Below are 16,187 nucleotides of genomic sequence, written 5' to 3' on the forward strand. Positions count from 1 at the left end.
TTACCCTGCCTTGCCGCAAAGGTTGGCAGTGGCACCCTAGATTCGACACTGTGCCCTCACTCAACATCGGCTCGCCCTTATGACGTTGAAGAGACAAACTTAACAGAAAACAAATAACCAGAAAGGGCTATAGTGCAATTCAGTGGCCTATATATGTTAGAGAGACCATATAGAAATAAATTGGACAATGGTTCTCACTATGGTATACCTTCTATGGCATCCGTCAATTATAAAAACCATATAAGCATATGCTAGACATTGATCGTAGATAAATCTTAATGCTTATATGATCGGGACACACCAATAATAGACCAAGCAAGGAGAACAGACCCATATAGTAGTAGGGTCATCAGCAGTTTAAAACCTTTTTAGCATATAAGGTAATCAGCACAATGCCTTAACAATAGCCATGGGATAATATTGAAGAGAAATAGAGCAATAGTGCATTATCCAGTGTAAGTATACATGTATCAATTAAAAATAATACACTCACCAGATGGAGCTTGTCATAAGCATGGAGGATTCGCTGCTGCAGAAACCACAGATCCACGAGGGACTGGCGTAGAAGATGCAGGATAGGAAAAAAAGTCAGACACCTGGTGGTTTTTTCCTGAGGAAGTTCTGTGATACTTAGAAACATGTCGAATAAAGACCACTGTAATAATAATTGTTCATAGTGATTTGCGGCGCGGATTGTCTGACCACTTTTTTGTCCTTTCCTGCATCTTAATAATAGCCATGGCATATAGAGACATAAATTATAAGGCATAGCATGTAATAATAATCTTAATAATAATCTTTATTTTTATATAGCGCTAACATATTCCACAGCGCTTTACAGTTTGCACACATTATCATGTAAATAAACCATGAAAAAAAACCCTTTGGAATTCAAATTGATAAAGGCAATGCAAAAAATTGATCCATTGGAATCATAATAGTGATAAAAAAATGGCAGTAAATGATAGAATATGTACTCATCCAATGCAGCGATACAAGCCCAACCCGACGTGTTTCTCCCAGGAAGATAGACCAGGGTTCATTAGGGGACAAAAAATGCTGTGGAAAGTTACAACAATAAGGAAAATCCCATAATGACCGCTTAGAGTAAAATGCTGTATCATTTCTGGATCAGGCTACACAGTTGGTTTGTTGTCTCTTGCTCTAGAGATGCATAGGTTTTTCATAGAGCTGTATACCCACATTTTAAATTTAGAACTATTTTGCAAATTGACTTATTTTTTAATTTGGGTCCATTGGTACAATTAAAGACTAAATCGTTTGGAAGGTGTAGATAGCATTTAAAAGGGTTTTCCGGACATTGCGGGAAATCCTAAGTGTCTAATATACACATTCTTACGATTCATTCTGCTGATTGTTCAAGCGGTTGTCATGTGTTTGAGTGGTCACGTGACAACCCCTTGAACTGTCCAAGTTGGAATCCTGACAGTTTTTCTATTACAAACTTTTAAGATTTCCAATATTACCCCAAGCTTTTTGCCGTGCCCAGGAAGTGCCATTTAGAAAGTATCCTGACATACAACATGTACAGTATGTTCACACAGATTATTTGTATTGCAGATTTTGATGTTGACTCTGTGCTAAAATCCGTGTAAAAAAAACCTGCACAGTGTTAAACATTTTAATTAGAAATCCTTGCTGCTGTTTTATGATGTTCAAGTACATTTTTTTTCCGCTAAGGGATAGGTTTAAATGTGAAAAGATGCATACTATAAATATATATATTAGACTTTCATTTGCTGTTGGCATCACTTTATCCCAGTAACTACAAGTTACTTTTTCCTTCCCACTTATGGTTCCTATGTCTGGTTTCACGATTTATCAGAGAATGTAAAAGCAACTCCTGCTATCATTTATATGCACATATATTTTTAGTAGTGGATCTTCAAAAAGTACAATTGAATATTTGTGCCTTAACACGTTTATGGATCTACATAGTCAAAAGTACATGAGAAGCTAATAGTATAGCAGCCATCATAAAGTGGCCACTCAGCTTTTCAGACAAGATAATGCTTACTGAGTTTTGGAAGTCTTGAGACACTCCCCTCTGTTCTTACATTAGCCAGCACTACTTGGGGTATGTGCACATGTTGAGGATTCTGCTGCGGTGTACAGTACCATTAAAGTATGTAAAATGAAAAACGCTGTGCATATGCTGCGGATTTTTCCGTGTAGATTTGCTACAGATTTGAATCCGCAGCATGTCAATTCTATGTGCGGAATCCGCAGCGTTTTTACACCTCCTCCATTATAGAAATCTGCAGGTGTAAAGACGCAGGCGAAATCCGCAGTAAATCACTAAATCCGCAGGTAAAATGCAGGTCACTTTATCTGCAGATTTAGCAAAATCTGTGCGGAAAAATCTGCAGGGTAATCCGCAACGTGTGCACATACCCTTACTCAGGTCGCAGTGTCAAATCAGAAAGCAGGGGAGTGTCTTAGACTTTTTTTAAGCACAAATCTTCATCTTGTTTGGCGAATACAAGATTAACAAATATTATGCATTAAATATTTCTGTTGCTGCAATACTTTCTTAGATAACAGTTTAGGACTTTTAGATCATCAAAAAAAAGGTAAATATAAAGTGAGCTCGCTCCGAAAACCTACTGCGGAGCAATCAAACTTTGGTTGAAATTTTTTACAAATTGATACTTTTCCTTTTACCACCTCATTTCAATCAGATACCTTCAGGCATACAAATAGCTGATTAATACACTGCTTACCTACCTAAGCATAGAGTCTTATGGAAATTACATCTACAGAATGAGAGGAATAGAACTAAACAACAGCATGTATTAAAAAGACTTGGGTATACTAATAGGTTGCAGACTGCACATGAGTCTACAGTGTGATGCAGCAGCAAAAAAAGGCAAACACAGTTCTAGGATGTATAAATAGAAGCATACAGTCTAGATCACATGAAGTCATTATCCCCCTCTACTCCTCTTTGGTCAGGCATCATCTGGAATATTGTGTCCAGTTCTCGGCACCACATTGTAAAAAAGACAATGAAAAACTGGAGCAAGTTCAGAGAAAAGCTACCAGGATGGTGAGCGGACTGTAAAGTATGTTTTATGAGGAACGGTTAAAGGATCTGGGGATGTTTAGTTTCCAAAAAAGACTAAGAGGAAACTTAATAGCAATCTACAAATATCTGAAGGGCTGTCACCGTGTAGAGGGATCACCCTAATTCTCATTAACATGAGAAGCAATAAAATGAAACTGAAAGGGAAAAGATACAGATTAGATGATTAAAAAAAACGTTGACAGTGTGGATGATCAAGGAGTAGAACAGGCTGCCACAAGAGGTGGCGAGTTCTCTTTTAATGGAAGTCTTCAAACAGAGGCTGGACGCACATCTGTCTAAGATGGTTTAGTGAATCCTGCATTGCTTCCAGCTCTTAACTTTCTATGATTCTACCTATCACTGATGGCATCGTTTGGCACACCATCCCTATTTCTCTGCTACCAAAACCATACTGCAGCCATGTAAATAGCATTCTTAAATCTTTCTTAATAATTCCAGAAGATAGTTTGCAAATCTGAGATTCACTTTTTTTCCACTGAATGACATGACACTGATCATGTCACCACCAATCTTGAAAGTGACAAAGGAAAAAAAATAGTTTGCTCTTATTTAGTGAACATACTGTATACATTCATTGTAATGTGTTGAATTGCAATACTATGCCATTAGAAAATAAAATGCTGCTGGGTGTGCCCAAAAATTGTACGTAGAATGTCTTTTCTGTTTTATAAATTTGTTTTCATATGTTCTTATTATAATATATATAATTTTTGTCTGAAAGATTTTTATTGCTTATTTTACAGGGACATCAGGAGCCTGTGTATGAAGCCATCATGCAGTATTAATTTTCTGTTAAGTCTGCTGTGAAGGATGGAGTTAAATATGTGAAAGGATGATCACAAAATGTGTAAAGTTCACACTTATGGTTTCGGTTCCACTTTGTTATTGTATAAAACAGTAGAAAGTTGTTTTACTGTTGAGGAAATGTAGCATTATTTCAACTTACTAATGTACTCATGCAAATTTTTTCTGGGTCCTCCATTCCATTAATTTTCTATTTTCCCACCCAATTTCCCTCTTAAGCAATTTCCATGTTTGTTCTGATGGATGTTCTGTTCATGCTGAGTGTGAAGGAGCTTGGATGTTTGGTTTAGTTTAATAGATAAGCCAAGACCCTCTGTCTTTGAGTCAGCTGTGACTTAAGATGAGACTGACTCAACTGGTAAAGGAGTCTTCCAGGATCAAAAATTAGAAAAAAAAATATATTTCCTAGTTGTGAAATATTTTAATTTGCTCGCATACTTCACATTAACTTAGGCAGTTTTATTTAAGAGCTTTGGATAGGTTATCAATGTTTGATCAGTCGGGGTCCAGCACCCTCGCTGATCAGCTGTTATCAGTGTCGGGTGCCGCCAGACGGAACTACTCGCGGAGTTGGCTGTCTTTTGATAATGACCACCGCAGAGTACTACTCATCAGCCTCCTATTGGTTTGAATAGGAATCACGATAACAGCCGATCAGCTGGGGTGCAATTAAGAGTATTTTTGCTGTGCTGTCTGATTACTAGCATTGTAGGCTTTGCAAGTATATTGAAAATGCAATTGTTCGGTGTTAAATTACTTGTAATAAAACTGATTTTTGTCCCACATAAATGACTTCTCTGATTAATGTGCCATTTTTAGTTTTACTTACTAGAGAATAAGTCTCTGGCCTTAAATAAGTCTAATGCTGCATGCTCACTGTTAAGCCATGTGTTTGGCGTTATATGTATGGCATTTACTCTTAAGGGAGAAAACTTCTGTATGAACCTGATCCGATGGCACATTTTTTTTTATTTTGCACTCCGATTCCTGTAGTCTAAAACCCTACCCATGGAATAATATGTGCATGTCATTTTGACGTTGCTGTGCATTTTGTTCATTTTATTATTTTATTGGTCACTGTTTCCGGCAGTATGTGCCTGAAAAGATCCCCGAGTCTGAGACTTGGTGCAGTGAAGACTCAATGACATGAATACATTGTGCCTGCTTGTGTGGTGCCTTCATCTTCATACCGCACAGACCTGAGCTGCATGCCGGAGGAACGTGATTAGTGTTTTACTTTTAAATGTCAGAACTTGGGGGACCATCATCATACAGAGTGGGGGGAATCATACTGTGCGTAGGGGGAACTATGGAAGCCTACCATGGGGGGTACTTTAGGGGCATTATACAATATGGGTGTCATTTTTCTGGAGGTACTGTGGAGTCATATTGTATACTAGCTGAAGAGCCCGGCGTTGCCCGGGCATAGTAACCAACTGTGGTTAATGATAACAAATAATTATTATATTGCACTTAAAAACTGTGCATCTAATCCTATCCTGTGTGATGCTGACTGCTGAGCTGTGTATCTAATCCTATCCTGTGTGATACTGACCTCTGAGCCGTGTATCTAATCCTATTCTGTGTGATACTGACTGCTCAGCCGTGTATCTAATCCTATCCTGTGTGATACTGTCTGCTGAGCCGTGTATCTAATCCTCTCCTGTGTGATGCTGACTGCTGAGCTGTGTATCTAATCCTATCCTGTGTGATACTGCCTGCTGAGCCATGTCTAATCCTCTCCTGTGTGATACTGTCTGGTGAGCTGTGTATCTAATCCCATCCTGTGTGATACTGACTGCTCAGCCGTGTATCTAATCCTATCCTGTGTGATACTGACTGCTGAGCTGTGTATCTAATCCTATCCTGTGTGATACTGCCTGCTGAGCCATGTCTAATCCTCTCCTGTGTGATACTGACTGCTGAACTGTGTATCTAATCCTATCCTGTGTGATATTGACTGCTGAGCCGTGTATCTAATCCTATCCTGTGTGATACTGGGCTCCCCCTGAAGTCTGTGTCAGAGGGTGGTCTGTGTTGGCACGGTAATAAATTGTGTTATTTCCAGCTTTACAGAAGGACGATAGCACCATAGAAATGATAAGAATAATAGACCTCAGGTACCACAACTGTCTACAAAGAAAACTGTTGCTGATAGCAACCAATCACAGCTCATTTTTCATTTTTTAAACAGCTCTGGGACAGCGTGGCGAGTTTTGAGTGGCGACTTTTGTGTGGTGACTTTTGTGTTTCGACTTTTATGTGGTGAGGTTGGTGTATGTGTGGTGAAATGTGTGCTGAGGGTGGTGTATGTGGTGAAGCACGTGGTAGTGTGTGGCGCATTTTGTGTCTGTTCATATCCCCGTGTGTGGTGAGTATCCCATGTCAGGGCCCCACCTTAGCAACTGTATGGTATATACTGTTTGGCGCCATCGCTCTCATTCTTTAAGTCCCCCTTCTTCACATCTGGCAGCTGTCAATTTGCCTCCAACACTTTTGCTTTCACTTTTTCCCCATTATGTAGATAGGGGCAAAATTGTTTGGTGAATTGGAGCGCGCAGGGTTATAATTTCGCCTCACAACATAGCCTATGACCCTCTCGGAGTCCAGACATGTGACTGCAAAATTTTGTGGCTGTAGCTACGACGGTGCGGATGCCAATCCCGGACATACATACATACATACATACATACATACATACATACATAAATACACACCCAAATTGAGCTTTATATATTAGATGTCGAAGGGGGGGGAATATGTGGTTAAATTCGGGGGCATTTATTGTGGAATATCATACATTGTGTGGGTGGGAGCTTTTTTCGGGAGCATTATCCTTTAATGGCCGTAAGAGGGGTATTGTTATTAAACACTACGGGGCTTCACAATAGGGGGTATAATTGTGTACATTCCACAATACTTGTCCCACTACATGTTTATAAAGGTTGGGTGATATGACCCCTCCTACTCCGATTTTTTTTTTTGGTGGGGGGTGTAAGAGGTTGGGTCAAATTAGAGCTTTTGCTAAGGAAGTCAGTGATTTCTATGTATGCGCCTGCATACTGTAATAATAATACAGCTTATCTAAGAAATATGTTTGCTTCTCTTCCCCCTCCCTGCCTCATGAACTTCACTTAGAAAAACTGAATAAAATCCTCTTGATAAAATCAAGACACTGCAATACCAAAGTTCAGTTTCCCATTGAAGTCCATAGGGGGAGGAGCAGATTAAGAGAAAAATCAAAGGGAGATCCACAGAGATGGTGTTCCAGTATTCTTAACCAAGAGCGAGTCACAGCTACACTGCTCAGTAGTCATATAGTAGCCATAAATTGTGGATTCCTCATGCGCAGGTTTTTTCTGAAGTGCTATAGATCCACTTATGCTTTATGGTAGCTTTACGCTTTCGAAGGCTGAACTCCTTAAAATATCAAAATCGTCTTTTCTCACTCTCTGCTTCTCCCTCCAGTCATGGTTGATTTAACTGCAGGGGTAACTTCACAATTGCATCACATGACTGCTGCCGCTAATTGCTGGATGCTTCGATCATGCTGTAGATGTGACTGTTAACATGATCGCTCCAATGTAAAGAGTAATTGGCAATAGAGGGTGCTGGAGCAGCAGAGAGTAATGTTTCTATTTTTGGGGGTAATAGGCTGGGTGCACACGATTCGGAAGTAGCAGCGGATTCTTCTTGAAAGCTGACGTGGGGTGCGTCTTTCCAGACCACTGGATAGAATGTATTGAACGCAGTGAATCTGCACGGTTCGGTGAACACATGTTGACGGCAGCGCTTTGGATGCAGTGAACATGCGCTATATCCTAAGTGCTGCTACTTCCGGATCATGTGCACCCAGCCTTAAAGTTTAAAGGTGAATAATCCTTTCATGGCTGCACGTGCACTGAGATCTTTGACTAAGAACATTCATTATTGATCAATAGAGAAGGTCAGGTCTTCGGGAAAGACAGATCTCATGGCAGGCCCATTTGCCATGAGAAGGGAGGCTGCTAACTTTGTATTTTGTGACATTATAGGGTAAAAGCAGACAGATTCTTTGTTGTTGTAAGCCCCTCTGTGTCTGCATATTTTGCTAAAATATTTTAGCTGCTTTGACATTTTGCTAACAACGTATGACCACATGGTGGCAGTAAAATTCTGCATCGGAGAATCTTGAACTGCTTCTGGCAAATAAATTAAGAAAAAAGTGAAAAAAAAATATTTATAGAAACTAAATATGCTTTTATCTAATAGAATATTTACACATTAAGCATGAACTACTTCTAAGAAAATCATTGTTTTGTGTCTTCAGATGTGATGGGAATACGAATCGAGCATGTTGCATTGCATTTACACATGTTCACATTTTTTTGTTTTGTTGCATAGACTTTCTATTTTATCTGCACGCTTACACTGGAACTTATATGTTTCCTCTCTACTGAACTGCATACTTCTCGGGGTTTTTGAGTGTTCAATACGGTTCTCAGGACCTGGACTTCTCCACATGTGTGCTTGCAATTTTAAAAGGATAAAAAAAAGTTTATAAAGGGTTTAGTTACTCTTGGTTACAGTTAGGAAATTTGCATAGAAATGTTGGGGTCCCGGCATAGTTTTTGAAGCCTAAAAAAAGGACCATTGCCTTTTCTTAATTGCTCAATGACTTTTAAAGCCTGAAGCGGGGAAAAAAAGCTGAAAAAGAAAGAACATATGCACGGCAAATTGTTTTGCTGTGCATATGTTTATTGTTTTTACAGTTTATTGAGCGTTTTGTTGCTGGCAGAATCCGCCTGAAAAAGACACCATGTGCACATGCCCAAACGAAGCATCGGATGTGCATGCTCACAAAAGCTTCATTCAGTTGAGACTGTTAGCCCCATGTTCTCCAGAGTATTGGTGTTCTCATCAGCTGGAACCCCCACAATCTATTGTGGGCTGGTGATAAATATTTTTGAGATAAGCAACGTAAAGCTATACAGAAATCATTTGGAGATGCACCAGTTTTTCCACTGGGTAATTGCAGCCTGGATTATAATATGGAATACCTTTTTGAGCCTGGTGTAAAGGAAAGTTTCTACATCATACTATAGTATTAATACAAAAATATCCAGACTCATATCATGTACATTGTAGCGGAAAATATCACCTACTCACTACATAAAACTCCATATCTAATGATACACAAAACTAGAGAAACATAGGAGTTTAGAAAAATTACAAAAACATTTTATTGTCACCACAAAAATAGGTAAAAAAGACAAACCTGATAAAAAGATGTGGTATGATAGACACCAAGGTTTTGGATTCCCTTATCACCAGTCTATCCATATCATAAAGGCTGCTTTTGCGAATAAAGAAGTTTCAGGGTGCTTCCTTCAGAGGATCTTTGACCCACTTTGGAGCAAGAAGGTTATAAAGCCAAATAACTGAGTATCTCTGATGTTAAATCAAAGGATATTTTATTGGCTAAGTAAAATGCAACATTTTTTAAAAAACAATGAAAACATTTTTTCTAAAAAAAAAAAAAAAAACCGCGTTTCGGCCGTGTAGGCCTTCATCAGGTGAATAAAAAATGATTTTGTTGTAAGCTATTTATACCCCATTTTCCTTGCTACTGGGTGTGGTTATAATAACTGAGGAACCAATCACTAATTATCAAACTCTTTAGCAGTTAAAATACATATATTTTAACTTCATCCCCAATAAAAGAATGTTGTGCACACACATTAAATAACATCATCCCTCCTTCAGGGTTAAAACAGTATATCTGTAAATTTTAGGCTATCAGACATGTCATTCTACATGTTCCACAAAAAAAAACTTCATATGCCTGATTAAACACCTCACTTCTTTTGGTGCAAGCAGTCAGGCAGTAAACTAGAAGCACTGCAGGTACTAAAGATCATGCAGAACTCGGGGACGCAGGCTGGAATCGTTCAGACTAGCTGCTGTGTCACAACGCACCAGCGATCCTTACTAGGTCGTATCGTCGGGATCGCTGGTGCGTCGTTGAAGAGATCTGCCTGTTTGACATATTACTAGTGATCATTTAGCAACGCACCAGCGATCCCTACCAGGTCGTATTGTTGCTGGGATCGCTGGTGCGTCGCTATGTGAAATGGGACCCTTAGATGGAGTCACAGGAATTTCTCTAATGGTACGTAGAGATAACACATAGGGAAGTGAAAGTAAAGAAGTGAGTACCACACTTTAGCCCTTAAAGATGGGTGTAGACTGTAGTAACTTTAACTAATGAGGTCTATATATAGAGATTAGCTGAGTCTATTATATCATTACAATGTATGTCCAGTTAATGCCTGTATAAAGAGTGACCAGTGATGTAATAAACAGTTCTGTTCTTGTGTTAGTGTGGTACCTCTTTCTCCTTTACGTACTTTGGATTTTGCAATTCAATTTGCAACATTACATGCGGACGATACCTGCATTAGGCAAAACCGTGTATTAAGCAGATTTTAAGTGCTATATAAAGAAATGTATTCAGTGATTGATGACCATCACTCATGCAAATGTGCATAAACGTAAGGAAAAAGTAAAAAAAACCTAAGGAATTCTAAATAAGCTGCGTTTTCTTCTATTCCAAGAAAGCGTCCTCTTGTTATTGCTTAACATATAAATGACATAATTGATAAGCTTTTAATTGGAAAATAGCTTCCCATTAATAAAAGTATAACAATAACTACCATAAACAGTGCGATTTAACATTATATGTGATGACGATTTAAGAAGTTTCACAGAAGGATAACTTAAGTGTTGGGTCGGCATTCAAGGGCAAAGCTTCTATTAAAGCGACATCTTTATTCCAATTTGTTTTCATGCTTCGGTAGTGCCCTAATAAATGATAATGTTTAACGCCTCCGATCTTTTATTCTGCCACAACGCTTGACGCACAAATTACATATTACATACAAATAGAATTAACGTCACACCATGGCAAGGAGGAAATAGATGCATGACACTGCCTTTCATCATTTCCATGCTCCCGGTAATAAACAAGCATAAAAAGAAACGAGTGTTTCCATAAAACAATGTTACTGTTATGTTCCAAATTATTTTTCATTCTTTTCAGTTGGCCTTGATAGATTTCATCTGCTCACGCTCACAATTTCTGTGATGAAATGTCAGAAATAACTGTACATTTTCCATTCTAAATGGTCCACTGTTACAAATTGGTCCCTTGCATTTGATTGGCATCGCTCACTTCGGTAGTTTTAAGTAAAATTCATAAATATAGTCTCCCCCCCCCCCCCCCCCCTTCAATTTCACGTTTTGTTTTTTTGGAATGTGAAATGTTATTTCTATCAAGAATGAGGCACATCAGCACTGGCACCTTGCTTGATGAGTGGCATTGAATGGTTTTTCAAGAATTTTGCTTAGAAAAATGGAAATAACACCCATCTTGAATGAAGTTTTGTATAATGATCTTGGAGATACTTGAGAATAAATAAAATTCTAAACTCTTCCCACAATGACATTAGTGTACATCGTGGAGAATAAAGGAAGTATAACTGGTTAAAAAAATTAAATGTATTATGAGGATAAGAAAATTAATTTTAAAAAGTTGAAAATGGCACATTTTTAAAAAATGACTCATTTTTAGATATTTTGGCACTATGTTTTGTAAACAATGTCTGATTTGGCTAGGAGAGATACCTCTGATACAGTGGCTTGCGAAAGTATTCACTCTGAAATATCACTTATTTTGTTACATTACAACATGTTTAAAGGGAATCTGTCACCTCATTTTTGGCCTATAAGATGCGGCCACTGCCATCAGGGGCTTATCTACAGCATTCTGTAATGCTGTAGATAAGCCCCCAAGTAACCTGAAAGATAAGAAAAACGAGTTAGATTATACTCACCCAGGGGTCCGGTCCGATTGGTGTCGCTGTCCGTCCGGCACCTCCTATCTTCTAGCAATGATGACCTCCTTCTGTCGCTGCTCCTGCGCAGGCGTACTTTATCTGCCTTATTGAGGGCAGAGCAGAGTACTGCGGTGCGCAGGTGTCGGGAAGGTCAGAGAGGTCCGCTGCCTGCGCACTGCGGTACTCTGCTCTGCCCTCAACAGGGCAGATAAAGTACGCCTGCGCAGTAGCCACGGCAGTAGTAAGAAGTTTTTTTTGTCCTATTTGTTGTTTGCTTCGCAATAAAAAGAAAATCAAATGTTCACAGTTGTAGGCATGGTCTTTACCTGAACTGATACATACCCTAAAAAAAAATATTCTAGGTTGTGAGGTAGCATAAGACGAAGAATGCTAAAGGGGAGAATAGTTTTGCAAGCCATTGTAGAGGTCTCGGGAAATATTTCTCCATGTGGAAAGTGTCAAGTTGGCGTAAGAAGGCTTACTGGACATGCATTGCTCTTCTCGGACTTTAAAGGTGCAAACAGTCTCTTTAGAGAGAAGGATTTGAACTCAAGTGCTACCAATTAGGGGTAGAAATTTTAAAAGCTAGTATTGACTCTTTAATGAGCTTTGCCAAATGACTTAGGATAAGAAGCTTAACTAAACACTCCTATTTTAGGCTCATGTTTCAGAATGTTTGCCCATCATCAGCGCAAAGCAGCAGATCTGAGAATTGTTCTCCCTTAGCCAAATCAGATCTCCTGCTTTGCATTGATGAGAGACAAATACCCTGTCTGGTTTGGCTTCTTATCCTAAGTCGTGGCAAGGTTCATTAAAGGGTCAATATTGAATCTTAGGATTGCTATCCCCATTTGGTGGTGATCAAATCCTCTTCCTCTGTGAATAAAATACTTGGGTGGTTAAATTCTCAGAAAATTGCTTGTCCTCTTAAGCTCCCGTTACACAATATCGCTATAACGTCACAGATTTTGTGACGTAGCAGCGATATTGCTAACGATATCGCTATGTCTGTTACCTCCAACCGGCTCCCCCGCTGGTTATTGCTGATTGCGCGAGAAGATCCTGGACCATTTCTCGTCATCCGCTTCCTGCTGGGCTTCCTGTGGCGCTGACGAGCGACGCGTGGACACGGGCGGGAGGACGTCAGAATCGCCGCGTCTGACAGGTAAGTAGCGACCCCCAACCCCTGTGATGTCACTGGTGAGATCTGCCTGTGTGGCAGCTCATTAACGACCAGTTAGCGATGCACCAGCGATCCATATCGTCGGGATCGCTGGTGCATCGCTAAGTGTAACGGTACCCTAAGTCTTAAGTTGACTTTGCACTCTTCAAAAGGAAAAAATGTTACTGCTTTAGCTCCTATCTCAGATGGTGGCACAGTAGAACAGTGTAACTGAAACTGTCAACAACAGTGAAGTCTTTCATAAGAGTTGGATTTCTAGGACAATTTATCAGCAAACTAGAACAATAAGTGGTGTGATCTGTTACTATGCCTGTGCAGGCTAACTTTGGTTGTGAAGTCTAAGGTATCACTTGTTCTTCACTCTTAACCCTAGAGATTTTTGGACTTTTGTCAGTAAAATACCCAGAATGTGGCCCCTATAGTCTGCCAGACGGGGTATTTGTGGCCATAGACGTTTGGATCAGTAACTGTCAGGGTAAGTCGGGTACAAAGAACAAAATCACAGACAGAAAATGCAGTAAATTGACATGTCATTAACCCCTTCACAACATTAAATACAGTAAAAGGTAAAGTTAACCCCCTCACTACATGTTCGGTGCATGTGGGGAATACCTGCACTGAGCCCACATCTTTTCCAGTATATCTCAGGTGATTTCAACAGCTGACATGTGCCTCTAACAGCCGCAGGTGGAATCGTGATCCACCTGTGGCTGCTAACATGTTAAATTACGCTGTCAATCTCTGACAGCGTTATTTAACATGATCGCCTCAAAAACGCATCATTAACCCCGCCCATCGGCGCGCATGTTACATGACCGTGGGTCGCCGATGAGTTGGCATGACACCTCAGGGTCTGCAGGAGAACCCCTGTGGCTGTCATAGGCGGATAGCTATGAGCGCCGCTCAGTGGGCGGTACGCATAGTAAGTGAGCATTTCTGCTACACAGAGCAGAGCTGAAGCCCTGCTGTGTGTAGCACAGGTGATCGGATGATAGTTTAAATCACCCCCCATTCGCCCCGTTCAAAATTAAAGAAAAAAATGCTCATTTTTGGTATCACCGCTGTGTTCAGAATCGCCCGATCTATGAATATATAAAAAGAATCCGACCGGTAAATGGCGTAATGAGAAAAAAGTCAAAACGGCAGAATTACATTTTTTTGGGTCACCGCAGTATTCCATTAAAGTGCTATAATGGGCGATCAAAAGATCGTATCTACACCAAAATTGTATAAATAAAAATGTCTTCTCATCGCACAAAAACTAAGCCCTGCCCCAGAACACAAAAAATGGAGACGCTACAGGTCTCGGAAAATGATGCTATTGTTTTTTTTAACTTTGGATTTTTTTTCACATAAATAAAAAATAACCTTTACATGTTTGGTATCTTCGAACTTGTAATGACCTGGAGAATCCTAATGGCAGGTCAGTTTTAGCATTTGGTAAACAAGGTAAAAGACAACTACAAAAAACTATTGTGGAATTGCACTTTTCTTGCAATTTCACTGCACTTTGATTTTTTTCCAGTATACTATATGACAGGGTTTCCCAACTCCAGTCCTCAAGGCACACCAACAGATCATGTTTTCAGGATTTCCTTAGTATTGCTCAGGTGATAATTGCTTCACCTGTGCAATACAAAGGAAATCCTGAAAACATGATCTGTTGGTGTGCCTTGAGGACTGGAGTTGGGAAACCCTGCTATATGGTATAACCAATGGTGACATTCAAAAGTACAATTCGTCCTGCAAATAACGCCCTCACATGGCCATATTGATGGAAAAATAAAAAAACTGAGAAGGAGCAAAAAACGGAAAAGGGCCCAAGGGTAAAAAAAATCTGGAAAAAAATAAACACAAAGTCAAATCACTTCCCTTTTTACCCATTAAAAATGAAACAAAAAATAAATACACATTTGATATTGCTGCATTTGTAAAAGTCAGATCCATCAATCTATCAAAATGTAAAGTAAACTAATTGGATCGTAATGGTGTAACGAGGAAAAAAATCAAAACAACAAAATTGTTTTTTTTGGCCAATGCAAAATTGCAAAAAAATAAGCGATGAAAACATGGGTATCTACACCAAAATGGTATCAGTAAAAACGTCAGCACAGGGCTCTAACACAGCCCCATCTACCAGAAAATGAAAATGCTAGGGTATTAGAAAATGGCAACAAAAGCAAATTATTTTTTTTGCAAATTACCCCCAAAATTTCACCACTTAAATAAAGACATAACAAACTATACATATTTAGTATCTGCATATTCGTAGTGACCTGGAGAATCAAAATGCCAGGTCAGTTTGACCTTATAGGGACCATGGTAAAGAAGGCTAGGTTCACATTGCGTTTAACCAGCCCGTTCAGCGCATAGCATTGACAGGCTGCTTAAACGGTATAGCATAACGCGATCGCGTTATGCTTTACCCGCTAGCACAGATGATTCATCTGAGTTAGCGGTGACGGAGCCTCAGACGCTGCAGCCTGCGTCCGACGCTCCATCACTGACGGCACGTCATGAACGCATGCCGCTTTACGGAATGCGTCGCGATATGCCCGACAATGGAGGTCTATGGCAGCGTTAACGGACTGCGTTACACCGTGTTATGCCGCGGTGTAACGCAGTCCGTCTAACGGACTGCCAAAACTTAGTGTGACCCCCAACCTTAAAAAACAAAAGCAATTGTGGAATTGCACTTTTCAGTTTCAATGCACTTGGATTTTTTTTGTTTTTCCATTTTCCAGTACATGATGTGTTGGAATGAATGGTGTCATTCAAAAATAGAAGACCTCCTCCAAAAAAACAAGCCTTAATGAACATGTTATGTCTCTTGGAAGAAGGGGAGGAAAAAACGGAAAATCGCCATATCAAGACGGGGTAAGTGGAGTCAAGAAAAAGATCAAGCACATTAAACAATAAAAAAATAAAAAAAAAGCCAGGAACCATTCTAGCAAGGTGAATTACCTACACCTATATGTGGCAATTAGCAGTGGGGTAGCCACAACTGGTGGCCATTAACAGTGGTACAACTAACATTTTTACAGAAAAGGTGAAAATTGAGGCTCAGCGATGGCTTGTCATGGATAACTGACAAACAAGGAGCCAGAAATGTCAAAGACTTGTAAGTAGAGTTGAGCGAATTTTTTAATATTCAGTTCGGATTACGATTATCGGCGAAGATTATTTTAGCAATATTCACCAAACATAGTCGAAC

The 16,187-nt window shown here is 39.6% G+C and overlaps 1 protein-coding gene across 2 annotated transcripts in view; it reads left to right on the forward strand.

Moving 5' to 3' along the window:
• The window catches only part of TDRD15 (tudor domain containing 15), a 97,272-nt gene extending 92,570 nt beyond the window's left edge, over window positions 1-4,702 (forward strand). The window contains exons 4-5 of one of the 2 annotated variants that reach the window (XR_012230837.1): window positions 2,977-3,070; window positions 3,853-4,702. The gene's annotated coding sequence lies outside the window, so the exon portion shown is untranslated. The remainder of the gene's footprint in view (window positions 1-2,976; window positions 3,071-3,852) is intronic. The other variant, XM_073568301.1, reaches the window with a different exon arrangement.
• Window positions 4,703-16,187: the final 11,485 nt, after the last annotated feature.

Source organism: Dendrobates tinctorius, unplaced genomic scaffold, assembly GCF_039654945.1.
Source record: "Dendrobates tinctorius isolate UK_male_01 unplaced genomic scaffold, ASM3965494v1 ptg000021l, whole genome shotgun sequence".
Lineage (NCBI taxonomy): Eukaryota > Metazoa > Chordata > Amphibia > Anura > Dendrobatidae > Dendrobates > Dendrobates tinctorius.